Source organism: Salvelinus fontinalis, chromosome 16, assembly GCF_029448725.1.
Source record: "Salvelinus fontinalis isolate EN_2023a chromosome 16, ASM2944872v1, whole genome shotgun sequence".
Taxonomy (NCBI): domain Eukaryota; kingdom Metazoa; phylum Chordata; class Actinopteri; order Salmoniformes; family Salmonidae; genus Salvelinus; species Salvelinus fontinalis.
The window spans coordinates 3,176,485-3,190,356 of record NC_074680.1 but is presented as its reverse complement, the minus strand read 5'-3'; positions in this window follow the sequence as shown (position 1 = coordinate 3,190,356).

The following is a 13,872-nucleotide window of genomic DNA, read 5'->3' as shown; positions in this document are numbered from 1 at the left end:
CCGTTGCCTCTCCATAGGTGAGAGATAGGCCCGGCCGAGCCGCAGGTTCCCTGGAAGAGACTTGGGAAGGGAAGCAGTTGGAGGAGGACCAAGCAAAGAAGCAGATGTAGTGATGGGGCATGCAACCGGCTATCGGCTATGAAAGCCAACTGAGATTTATTCCTGATTATTATTTGACCATGCTTGTCATTTATGAACATTTTGAAAATCTTGGCTCTCTCTAATTTTGTCCTTCTCTCTTTCTTGCTCTCGGAGGACCTGGGCCCTAGGACCATGCGTCGGGACTGCCGCCCGTGGTGACTCCTTGCTGTCCCCAGTCCGCCTGGCCTTGCTGCTATTCCAGTTTCAGCTGTTCTGCCTGCGGTTATGGAACCGCCACCTGTCCCAGACCTGTTGTTTTTCAACTCTTAATGATCAGCTATGAAAAGCCAACTGAAAATTATTCATGATTATTATTTGACCATGCTTGTCACTTATGAACATTTTTGAACATCTTGGCATAGTTCTGTTATAATCTCCATCCGGTACAGCCAGAAGAGGACTGGCCACCCCTCATAGCCTGGTTCCTCTCTAGGTTTCTTCCTAGGTTTTGGCCTTTCTAGGGAGTTTTTCCTAGCCACCGTGCTTCTACACCTGCATTCTAGCTGTTTGGGGTTTTAGGCTGGGTTTCTGTACAGCACTTCGAGATATTATCTGATGTACGAAGGGCTATATAAAATAAAATTGATTGATTGAACACTACCTTCCCTCTCCTTCCGACACTCACGGAGATTGTTGCCAATGCGGATGGCGAGGGAGATGAGCTCCTCGAGTCCATCAGGCTCACCCCTGGACACCAACTCCTCCTTGATGGTCTCAGTGAGAGCATGCTGAAATGCTCCCTGAAGGGCCTCCTCATTCCAGCCGCTCTCAGTGGCGAGGGTGTGAAACTCGATCGCCATCTCAGCGACACTATGGGAGCCTTGATGGAGGGACAGGAGTCGCTTAGTGTCTTCCCTAAAGCAGACAGGATGGTCGGAGACTCTCCTCATCTTCTCTCTGAAGCTGGAGAAGGAGGAGCAGATGGGGAACTGTCTCTCCCATACCGCCATGGCCCAGGAAAGTGCTGCTCCACAAGGCTGCCGATCAGGAAGGAAATCTTGACTCATTCGCTAGCATAAGCGTAGGGCTGTTGCTCGTATACAAGTGAACATTTTACCAAAAAGGCCTTGCAAGCTCCGAGGTTGCCATCATAACGCTCGGGGGCCAGAACAAATGGCTTACGGGGCAGAGGAGAGGGACTCGGGGCTGGTTGCGAGCTTTGGGATAAGGTTTGGCCCTGCAGGTCCAAAACGCTCTGTGAAAACTTGACGTGCTCCAGAAGGGTTTTCAGGGCTTGGTCATGTTGCTCAAGCTGGGCGCCTTGGCTGGCGAGGGTTTGGTGGAGAGGCTCTGAGTCTGCTGGGTTCATATCTTGGTCAGATCGTACTGTCATGCGGAGCAGGTGAACCCAAGAGCAGACTCAGACAAGGAGACGTGGATGAGGTAACCAAGGTATTTATTGAAACAGGGGGAAGATGGGGCGCAGGCCAGGGGAATCTCAGGCGGGTTGCAGGAAGCCAGGTGTGGAGGCTGGAACTGGAGCGAGGGGAGTTAGGACTGGGTAAGCAGGTCCGGAGAGGAATCCAAGGAAGCAGTGGAGTGGGTGCCCAGGTCAGAGTAGCAGGACTGACGAGACGTGGGACTGGAGACAGGGACCAGAGTCAGAGCGTGCTGAACTGTAGCGGTGAGGAAAACAGCATCAGGCAAGGGAAAACGGGATCTAAGCAGGAACTAACGGCTAAAAATATCGCAGACTGACTGAGCAGAGATTACGATCTGGCAGTGTGGAAGTGGCAGGGCCGAGTATTTATAGAGGTCTTGATTATGGAACAGGTTGCAGCTGGTGGGGATCTGCTCTGCCTCCAGCACACCTGTCTCCGCCCACACAACCACACACACAGAGGAAAATAGAGAGAGCACTGGGGGAGTGGCGGCAGGTTAGGGAGACACAGGGTGAGCAGTAGAGGGCGTGGCAGGCGCAAATGTAACAAATTGGGGATATTCTACTTCTTACTTGCAGCTGTATCACCTGTGTGATACTTTCCTAACATGCCAGTATTACATGACAAAACTCTCCTATACCTACTGCCAAGTCTTGGGTTTGTAGAATTGAAAATGTTGTTATATAAAAAATCCTCCATCTATTGTCATGCACATTGTATTGCTCAACAATTGCACCGGTCAGGCCACATCAATTCCAAGCCCCACCCGATATCCAACATAGGGAATGATTTTTCTCCGCAACCCGACCCACCCGCATAGAATTGTTCCGAAAGCCGCCAAATATCATATATTTATTTACGTTTTTTTTATGCCTCCAGATCAGTAGGCTATTTATTATTCCCCTCCCTGCATGAATTACTTTGTCTGCATGTCTATTGAACATTTGGATAAAAGGAAACCATGCCATGTATTCAGAACATCTTTTTACTTTTACAATGAGATGCAGCACATTGACAACTAAAATCGACCTGAAAAAAAGGGCATTCTAATTAGCCTTCTTACCTAATGAAAGCCTATAGCCAACATAACAAGACCTTTACATTAAATATGGTTCAGATAATCAAATATTTTAATTGAAACTTAAATGAACAATTCCTAGAAGCAATTATTGAATTAATGTAATAATTAACTGATAATAAACTGAATTAGCCTATGGTAAACAAATACCTTTCACTCGCACAGCACCTGTTTCCACAATGGTGAGATCTAATTCATAAGTTGTTTTTTATTTTTCCGGTTAGGCCTATGTTAGCCACTTTCACATGAGCTAGGCTAGCCAGGGAAAGTACACTTGGCAACATATTCTCACATGGGGGAATGTAACATACGTTTCAGCACCACATAAACAATGGAAAGTTCTCTGATCTACTGCGTGCGTGGCTGGTAACCTATATCTGCCTCACCTCTCACAGAATGTTATTCGCAACACAACACAACAAGCTCCAGGGGTTTGTAAAACATATATTATCTTGATTTAAAATGTTCCCGACCCACAATATAATTGTTGAGGGCCTCGTTTCCCAGAGGCTTCGTAGCGATACTGTCATTGTTAGAACATTCAGTAAAATGTCACTTCAGGCATGATTTTTGCTGTCAATTTACTAGTGTTAACTGTTTTGAATATGGAATGTCCAACCTATTGCTGATTTTTCAAATGGCCTCAATGAATTTAAATTCTCAAGTTTCTTGAATTTAAATTCTGTTTCTTTGGTAGCTGAGGTATTTCCCAGAGTCTTCGTTAGTAACGTGACTCTTAAAAACCTTCACACATCTACAGGTGATCCAGACCACTCGTAGAGCAGCCAAAGTGCATTAGCCAAAGTGCATCGTAAAATGCTCTTTTGCCCTTCAGAGATCAACATAAAATCTCTGCTTAACATAGAATAAAGATGTTTTGGCTATATGTCTGACGGCCGATAACTTCAGAACGAAGGTGACTACAAATAAAAAGTTACCAAAGGATAAAATGATGCTTCAAATGAAAACCAAGATGACTGCAATGAAAGTTAAACAGGCTACAGGAGACTACAGTATATAGGCTATTTGAATCATATTGAAATCAATTTCATGTTCAATGAATTTAGTTATATTTTGCGACTAGGCCACTGTCTGTATTTTTTACCTTAATGTGTGACAACATGTGCGCAATGATGTGCCCAATCTGTGATTTACAGCATTATTATTGGGTAAGCATAATAAGCCTCCTCAATAGCCTATTTGCAGCCATAGGTCGTAATATTTACATTTTACATTTAAGTCATTTAGCAGACGCTCTTATCCAGAGCGATTTACAAATTGGTGCATTCACCTTATGATATCCAGTGGAACAACCACTTTACAATAGTGCATCTAACTCTTTTAAGGGGGGGGGGGGGGTTAGAAGGATTACTTTATCCTATTCTATTCCTTAAAGAGGTGGGGTTTCAGGTGTCTCCGGAAGGTGGTGATTGACTCCTCTGTCCTGGCGTCGTGAGGGAGTTTGTTCCACCATTGGGGTGCCAGAGCAGCGAACAGTTTTGACTGGGCTGAGCGGGAACTGTACTTCCTCAGAGGTAGGGAGGCGAGCAGGCCAGAGGTGGATGAACGCAGTGCCCTTGTTTGGGTGTAGGGCCTGATCAGAGCCTGAAGGTACGGAGGTGCCGTTCCCCTCACAGCTCCGTAGGCAAGCACCATGGTCTTGTAGCGGATGCGAGCTTCAACTGGAAGCCAGTGGACAGAGCGGAGGAGCGGGGTGACGTGAGAGAACTTGGGAAGGTTGAACACCAGACGGGCTGCGGTGTTCTGGATGAGTTGTAGGGGTTTAATGGCACAGGCAGGGAGCCCAGCCAACAGCGAGTTGCAGTAATCCAGACGGGAGATGACAAGTGCCTGGATTAGGACCTGCGCCGCTTCCTGTGTGAGGCAGGGTCGTACTCTGCGAATGTTGTAGAGCATGAACCTACAGGAACGGGTCACCACCTTGATGTTAGTTGAGAATGACAGGGTTTTGTCCAGGATCACGCCAAAGTTCTTAGCGCTCTGGGAGGAGGACACAATGGAGTTGTCAACCGTGATGGCGAGATCATGGAACGGGCAGTCCTTCCCCGGGAGGAAGAGCAGCTCCGTCTTGCCGAGGTTCAGCTTGAGGTGGTGATCCGTCATCCACACTGATATGTCTGCCAGACATGCAGAGATGCGATTCGCCACCTGGTTATCAGAAAGGGGAAAGGAGAAGATTAATTGTGTGTCGTCTGCATAGCAATGATAGGAGAGACCATGTGAGGATATGACAGAGCCAAGTGACTTGGTGTATAGCGAGAATAGGAGAGGGCCTAGAACAGAGCCCTGGTGGACACCAGTGGTGAGAGCACGTGGTGCGGAGACAGATTCTCGCCACGCCACCTGGTAGGAGCAACCTGTCAGGTAGGACGCAATCCAAGCGTGGGCCGCGCCGGAGATGCCCAACTCGGAGAGGGTGGAGAGGAGGATCTGATGGTTCACAGTATCAAAGGCAGCCGATAGGTCTAGAAGGATGAGAGCAGAGGAGAGAGAGTTAGCTTTAGCAGTGCGGAGCGCCTCCGTGACACAGAGAAGAGCAGTCTCAGTTGAATGACTAGTCTTGAAACCTGACTGATTTGGATCAAGAAGGTCATTCTGAGAGAGATAGCAGGAGAGCTGGCCAAGGACGGCACGTTCAAGAGTTTTGGAGAGAAAAGAAAGAAGGGATACTGGTCTGTAGTTGTTGACATCGGAGGGATCGAGTGTAGTTTTTTTCAGAAGGGGTGCAACTCTCGCTCTCTTGAAGACGGAACGGACGTAGCCAGCGGTCAAGGATGAGTTGATGAGCGAGGTGAGGTAAGGGAGAAGGTCTCCGGAAATGGTCTGGAGAAGAGAGGAGGGGATAGGGTCAAGCGGGCAGGTTGTTGGGCGGCCGGCCGTCACAAGACGCGAGATTTCATCTGGAGAGAGAGGGGAGAAAGAGGTCAAAGCACAGGGTAGGGCAGTGTGAGCAGAACCAGCGGTGTCGTTTGACTTAGCAAACGAGGATCGGATGTCGTCAACCTTCTTTTCAAAATGGTTGACGAAGTCATCCGCAGAGAGGGAGGGGGGGGGGGAGGGGGAGGAGGATTCAGGAGGGAGGAGAAGGTGGCAAAGAGCTTCCTAGGGTTAGAGGCAGATGCTTGGAATTTAGAGTGGTAGAAAGTGGCTTTAGGCTTTAGTAATATCTCTCTAGGAGCTGATCCGTCGTCAAGTGTTGTGGAATAATTATGTGCATTTGAATGGAGAAAGCTGATCTAAGAGCAGCGCTGCTTTTCTTTTGATTCTATAAATATCGGCACATGGTCTATCAACTCACTTAGCGAATGTTCTCTCCAAGTGCTTGATTGGGGAACACTGTTAAAAAGTTGTCTCTTAAATAAATAAATAAATAAATATCCACCCAAAACCACTCATTCCTATAATTTACAGATTTACATAACACAAAACATATATAACAACAATATTTTTTGTCTACAAATGTTTAATTTTGTCATCATAATAAGGTTGGTAGCAATATGTGAAAATGAGTTAGAGCACTCATTACGCAATTGGGTCCCAAGGTTTTCATATGAACAATCATGTCGAGTGGTTCCAATGACGCATTTGATGCGAGCCATCCGTCGCTGGTGACTTTCTTCAGCAAAGATGGCTGACAAAACGGTGTAAGAAAATGTAAGTTAAAAAAACGCATTTTAATTTAAAAAAAAGTTTACGTTCAAACGCCTTTCCTGTGAATTAGTGACCCGCGACATACGCCTAGTGTCCTGAAACGGGTCGCATATGTGGGAACTCCAAGATTGTTGGAAAAGAATTCCAGGTGAAGCTGGTTGACAGAATGCCAAGACTGTCTAAAGCTATCATCAAGGCAAAGGGTGGCTCCTTTGAAGAATTTAAAAATATACTACATGATTCCATAGGTGTTATTTCATAGTTGATGCCTTCACTATTCTACAATGTAGAAAATAGTAAAAATATAGAAACCCTTGAATGAGTAGGTGTCCAAACTTTTGACTGGTACTGTATGTATGTATATCTCACCATAAAGAATAAACATTGAGAGGATGTGCATGCTTTACTTTGAATGATTGGCATCTAGAGTTGCCATAGCTATGAGGCTTTAGCGTCAGCATAACTGCCATTTAATGCCCATTCTGAAGTGTACCATAGCTTTGGTACAACATTTACATAAAACATTGTTTAAGACAAAGCCACCAATGGATGGACTAGATTTTATACCAAACTGATTAGTAGGTTTAGAAGCAAAATAGGCATTTAAGTTGTTCCTCTCAACAATGTGTTTGAACACAAGCAGCTATTTCTGATCAAACTTAGAAGGCAGGCAAACTCTCGAAGTGGGCCACCGTCAAAGGCTCCCTCCCTGTACATTTCCCGATCTACAAACGATGTTTAGCTTGCGGGAAGCGGCGAAGTGCAGCCTCTTAAAGGCTCTAGAAGTGGACAAACATTTACCATATTGACTAATGGTCTGTTCTTGATACACTTTTGCAGCCAGCCAGGAGAGCACAGTCTCCAGATAAATTCTGTAAAATAACAAAAGCCAACATTAACCCAAAAGAGTTGATTGTTCACAATTTGTGAATATCAAACACTTCATCTGTGGATGGAGAGCCAGCTGGGATTTGTTGGGGCAGTAGTTTCCTGAAAAACAAGAATCAATGTAATGTCTGCCATAAGTGCCCGATGTCACTGGTTCTCAAAACTCTGTTCTGTGACCCCATATGTGACCCCATATGTTTAAAAAAGTAGTAGTAGCCCTGAAATAGCTCACCAAACTCAACTAGTGAAGTTCTTGACGATACGTTGACAAGTTGAATCAGTTGTGCCATCTCGGGTATATATCAAACGCATGTAACGGCTAGGGATCCCCGAGGTTTGAGAACCACTGATCTATGTTAGTCATAGGCATTAAGGAGCCCCACTACTTATGTCATTGTTGAATCTGTCTGAGTTAAAAAAGTACTCACCTCCACCTGATCCTCAGCCAACCAAAGAATGTACAAAACCACATCTGCAACAATTAGGCTGTCCTCCACCGTTCCTGCCTGGGCACTTATCAGTGGCAGATGACATGGATTAATCAAGACAAGGTTTCCAAAACCATGTCGTAGGCTCCAGCGAATGTTACGATGTCCTATATGCATTTAGAAAATTCCACATTAATACATTTGATGTCAAGTACTTTTTCGTAGTGAAACCAAATATCTTTATGTACTTTACCTGAAATGGTTGAGGGGAGGAAACTCTTCTTGCTTCCTCAGTCTACATACCACTTTTGTTGTGAAATGTAACATTGCACTCACCCTCGTAAGACCAGCATTCTTCAAGAGCCTATAGAACAGTGAAATTAAATAATTAATGCGAAATGAGTCAGTGGTGTCATTGTTTTTCATTCCATTGGATATAAGAGGAATTCAAAGTAATTCTATAAAATAAACAACTATGAAAAATGTCCCACCAAAAACTTCACTTGAGAATCTTTGTTGTCGGACAACACCACGATCTTGTCTGACCCTTCAATTTCCATTCCATCAGAGTCACCATCTCCTGATCACTTAGTGAAGACGTTAACCCAATTGGCAATGCAGCCTCTTATCAAGACATTATCTTACATGTAATGCCTGAAAAAGTCACCATTTTAAATGACATCAAAATATAAAAGTTAAGCGATACATTAACAATTTCCACTGACTTACATCTATGATATAACAGTTAACAGTTGCATACAATGACCTAGTCACTTACAATAATTCCTTTAATGGATCTTTTAAGATAATCAGAAATAGTATGAAACTTTTAGCACACATTTGCAAGCAGGTAAAGTAGTCTATACTTGTGTACTGAGGCATTCGGGATCACTCAATATTGACAGGACATAGAAAACAGACACATACTCGCATGCAAAACAAAAGACAATGAAGAAATTGACAACTCGTAAATGGCATGAAATAAATCAAAACGTGTTGATCAAGTGTAGCAGTTTGAATTGCATTAACAGAAATTAGCCTAGCGTAATTTAACATTGTAGTTTATTAAAAAAAAACAGGGATCAACGCTGACATTTACTGTTGGTGATATTGTATATGTAACCGGGAATGAATCAACATTAAGGTAGCCAAAACAATTCACAACGACACAATAAATGTGCACGATTTGTCGGGAGACAGATACATGCCTTTAGTGCGTCTTCGCCACACACCCATACCCTTCCTATCAATAGACAACCTAATATTTAAAAGGAATAGGCCTAGGCATAACCTTAACGTTGTCAGGTATAAAGCAGTAGTCATTTATGGAAAACAAATGAAAAATCAAAGGGCCATGAGGAGCATCGAAAACAATTATTATTTTTTACAGATGCCTGTTTATTCATAAAAAGCAGAAGATAGGAAATATCATTCATCACAACGGTTAGCCTATGCAAATGAATAGGAAAACATTCAAAATGTATTATTAGGACTACATTTAGCCTAATTGGGAACACATATGGCACGGGGAGAAGCCTATTGTTTGTCAAATCCAGATTAAATATAGGTCCACGTGTCGGACATTTGCAACACCAACACAGGCTCTCCTCAGGGATGTGTGTTGTCCCCACTCCTGTACATCTTGCACTCTTAATAGTTGTATTAGATTCTATCCTGACAGACACCTCGTTACGTTCGCTGATGACACTGTCTTGATCAGCCTGTTGCATGACAACGAGGAACGCCATGGCCCGGGTCCTAAATGACTCTGTAGAGTGGTGTGACCAATCACACTTGGTCCTCAATACCAAGAAGACCAAAGAGATGTGCGTAGACTTCAGGAAGCGTACAACACCTACCTCTGCAACATCTATCAGTGGTCAGAACGTAGCGATTGTATATCTGGGTGTCCTCTAAGCTTTAGTGGAGTAAATGTACAGACCTGATCTACAAAAAGAGTCAACAGAGACTGCACTTTCTCAAAAATCTGGGATCTTTTAATGTTAATTCTACTACAGTGACTCTGTTTTACAAATCTATAATTGAGAGTATTTTTACTTTTTGTATTGTTTGTTGGTTAGGCAATGCCACTGTCAGCCAGAGAAATATGCTGAGAAGGGTTATCACCACAGCAAGCAAGGTACTTGGAGTCAAAAAGACAGGCCTGGATGAGATCTTTAAGTAAGGGCCCTCCACAAGGCTCACAAAATAATTTTAGACCCAAGCCACCCACTGTACCCGGACTTTGAACTACTCCCCTCTGGGCGCAGGTATTGGGCACCCCTCGGCAGGAAAAACAGAACTAGACAATAATTTGTGGCAGGTGTGATATCCCTCCTAAATAGCTTGGGCTAATGTTACTATCGACCCAAGGCCAGCAGGCTAGTCTCTTTTTATTTGTATGTAACTGTTTATGAAAGTTGTATTGTCAATTTGTTTTGTATTTAAACGCCACTTTAAACATGTACATGACACTGCAAAAAAAAATCCCCATGGGGACAATAAAGTCAGTAAAGTCTGTAGAGCTAAATCAATAAGAAATATAGCTGAAATGCTCAGGCTTTGTCATGATCTGTGATCAAAATAGACCAGATTATTATGGATAAGAGAGAGAATATTTGTATTTGTCAAATGGAAATCAAGCATCGATGATCATGTCATGAGAATAAGACCCTCAATATTCATTGGAAAGCAGCATGAAGCTCATCACCGTACACTTTCACCACCCTGTGAAGTTTATCATACATTATTTAATCTGTAGCCTAATCAACTGCATGCTTTACTGAGTCGAAGTAGAAGGACCACACCATATCATCGTGTGACTCAAAATGTCCTTCGATATGATGGTTATTATATCAATATTTGCTCATGAAGGCGTTTTCACCGCCATTCCCACATAGTACACAAAACGATCCCACTATGTCTACACAAATTATCTTCCAGCATTTATAAAATTACAACCAAACTTCCTGTTTCCATCACAGCCTTCGTGATATTTTTTATATGACATGACTTTACTCTCAGAAAAACTGTGGATGGAAAGGCGTGTATAACATGTCTCTCTTTCAACAGTTTGTGCTTTAGTAAGGTTGGTCTCTTAGCAGTCATTGCTATGGTTATTAACTGTACTGTACAGATGGAATGTAAATCCCAGAATATTAATTTGGTAGTGGCAGCAGCAGAGAAGTTTTCGGGAGAGACAGATTTACTGCAGAAGAGCGACAGGATGTTGAATAATTTTTTTCATACAAGCGCTTGGGCTTCAAACCACACCAAAAAAAAATATATATACAATACAAAAATAAAAAAGATAATAAAACCTACTAATTATAAATGTACAAATTAATTTATCAGTAATCACGAGAAAAATATATATATTTGTTTTGTTTAAATGTGTGTCTGCATGTGAGTGTCTGTGAGTGTCTGTGAGAGTTAGGTTATATGGAGGAGATTACTGAGTAGTTTGGTTCATCAGGCTGACCCGCAGTCTTCGCTTGATGTTATTGAGGGATGATGAGAATGAGAAGGCCGATTGTGGATGAGGTGGCATCGATGATAATAACGAGAAATGGGTTTTAGTTTTTTTGTGTTTCTATGAAGCAGAAGTACGCTTTACGCCTTTATGCTTTACGCATCAAAATGTTGGATTGGAATGTGTCGTGTGTGGATCTTCAAAGCAGGGTGTTATCACTGGGGTGGCGCTAGAAATAAATTCATAGGATATACGTGAAGAATTGGATCAAGTGGTTGGTGCACAACGACTAACTCGCATGGTGGATGGAGTGTGGAAGCCCAGTCCATCCATTCTATTGTTTTTTTTAATGAAGAGTCTCTCCCTTCTCACGTGTATTTGGGTTGGATGCTCAAACCCATGCAGTGTGATAAATGTCAATTATTTGGTCATGTGTCAAGTGTATGTAGAGGAGTATTACATGCCAGCTGAGCCTAAATGCTGCAATTGTGGTGGTGAACATGCATCTGAATTTCTGAAGTGTCCTGTTAGGGTGAAGGAGATGGAGGTGGCAAGAATAAGAGCTGTCCAGAATGTCTCCTATCTGGAGGCGAGAAGAGCGGAAAAAAGGAGTGTAGTTGAATAAGTAATGGTAGTTCCTTGTCAACAGAGGGATCCTGACATGTTGCATGTTAAAAAGGTGGACTTTTGTATTTTGTATTATCTTTGGTCCCTCCCCCCCAATGGAATATACACTGCTCAAAAAAATAAAGGGAACACTTAAACAACACAATGTAACTCCAAGTCAATCACACTTCTGTGAAATCAAACTGTCCACTTAGGAAGCAACACTGATTGACAATAAATTTCACATGCTGTTGTGCAAATGGAATAGAAAACAGGTGGAAATTATAGGCAATTAGCAAGACACCCCCAAAAAAGGAGTGATTCTGCACGTGGTGATCACAGACCACTTCTCAGTTCCTATGGTTCCTGGCTGATGTTTTGGTCACTTTTGAATGCTGGCGGTGCTCTCACTCTAGTGGTAGCATGAGACGGAGTCTACAACCCACACAAGTGGCTCAGGTAGTGCAGTTCATCCAGGATGGCACATCAATGCGAGCTGTGGCAAAAAAGGTTTGCTGTGTCTGTCAGCGTAGTGTCCAGAGCATGGAGGCGCTACCAGGAGACAGGCCAGTACATCAGGAGACGTGGAGGAGGCCGTAGGAGGGCAACAACCCAGCAGCAGGACCGCTACCTCTGCCTTTGTGCAAGGAGGTGCACTGCCAGAGCCCTGCAAAATGACCTCCAGCAGGCCACAAATGTGCATGTGTCAGCATATGGTCTCACAAGGGGTCTGAGGATCTCATCTCGGTACCTATTGGCAGTCAGGCTACCTCTGGCGAGCACATGGAGGGCTGTGCGGCCCCACAAAGAACTGCCACCCCACACCATGACTGACCCATCGCCAAACCGGTCATGCTGGAGGATGTTGCAGGCAGCAGAACGTTCTCCACGGCGTCTCCAGACTCTGTCACGTCTGTCACATGTGCTCATGTGCTCAGTGTGAACCTGCTTTCATCTGTGAAGAGCACAGGGCGCCAGTGGCGAATTTGCCAATCTTGGTGTTCTCTGGCAAATGCCAAACGTCCTGCACGGTGTTGGGCTGTAAGCACAACCCCCACCTGTGGACGTCGGGCCCTCATACCACCCTCATGGAGTCTGTTTCTGACCGTTTGAGCAGACACATGCACATTTGTGGCCTGCTGGAGGTCATTTTGCAGGGCGCTGGCAGTGCACCTCCTTGCACAAAGGCGGAGGTAGCGGTCCTGCTGCTGGGTTGTTGCCCTCCTACGGCCTCCTCCACGTCTCCTGATGTACTGGCCTGTCTCCTGGTAGCGCCTCCATGCTCTGGACACTACGCTGACAGACACAGCAAACCTTTTTTGCTACAGCTCGCATTGATGTGCCATCTTGGATGAACTGCACTACCTGAGCCACTTGTGTGGGTTGTAGACTCCGTCTCATGCTACCACTAGAGTGAGAGCACCGCCAGCATTCAAAAGTGACCAAAACATCAGCCAGGAAGCATAGGAACTGAGAAGTGGTCTGTGATCACCACCTGCAGAATCACTCCTTTTTTGGGGGTGTCTTGCTAATTGCCTATAATTTCCACCTGTTTTCTATTCCATTTGCACAGCAGCATGTGAAATTTATTGTCAATCAGTGTTGCTTCCTAAGTGGACAGTTTGATTTCACAGAAGTGTGATTGACTTGGAGTTACATTGTGTTGTTTAAGTGTTCCCTTTATTTTTTTGAGCAGTGTATATATATATATATATATATATATATATATATATATATATACATTTATTTATTTTTGTTTTTGTTTCAATACCCTGTACAGTAGGTGGCGGCAATACAACAATAGGTTTAGTCTAAAACTTTAAAGAAGAAGAAGAACTAATTGTTTTCCAGAGGATCACACCATTCTCCAAATGCCCTAATGGATTGTTGATGTGTGTATCAGAGGTGGGACAACGAGGAAGGATTTTTTGGAAAGCTGTCAGAAGCGGATGATGAAGTGGATTCTGAATCTAATGGTGGTAGAATCAAGAAGAATTGGAATATTGTCCAAAATAAAGGAAACAGCGAAGTAGATAACAGTGATGAGAATGTCTCTTCGTATCTTGTAGGAGTATGGTTTGTAAATCAGGAGCAGCTGATCGAATTACCAATCTTGAGGAATCCATTTGAGATATCCAAATTGGTGGCGAGAGTGGAGGTTGTGAGGATCACGAGAGACGGGCTTGTTTAGATTTTTGTGTGTCT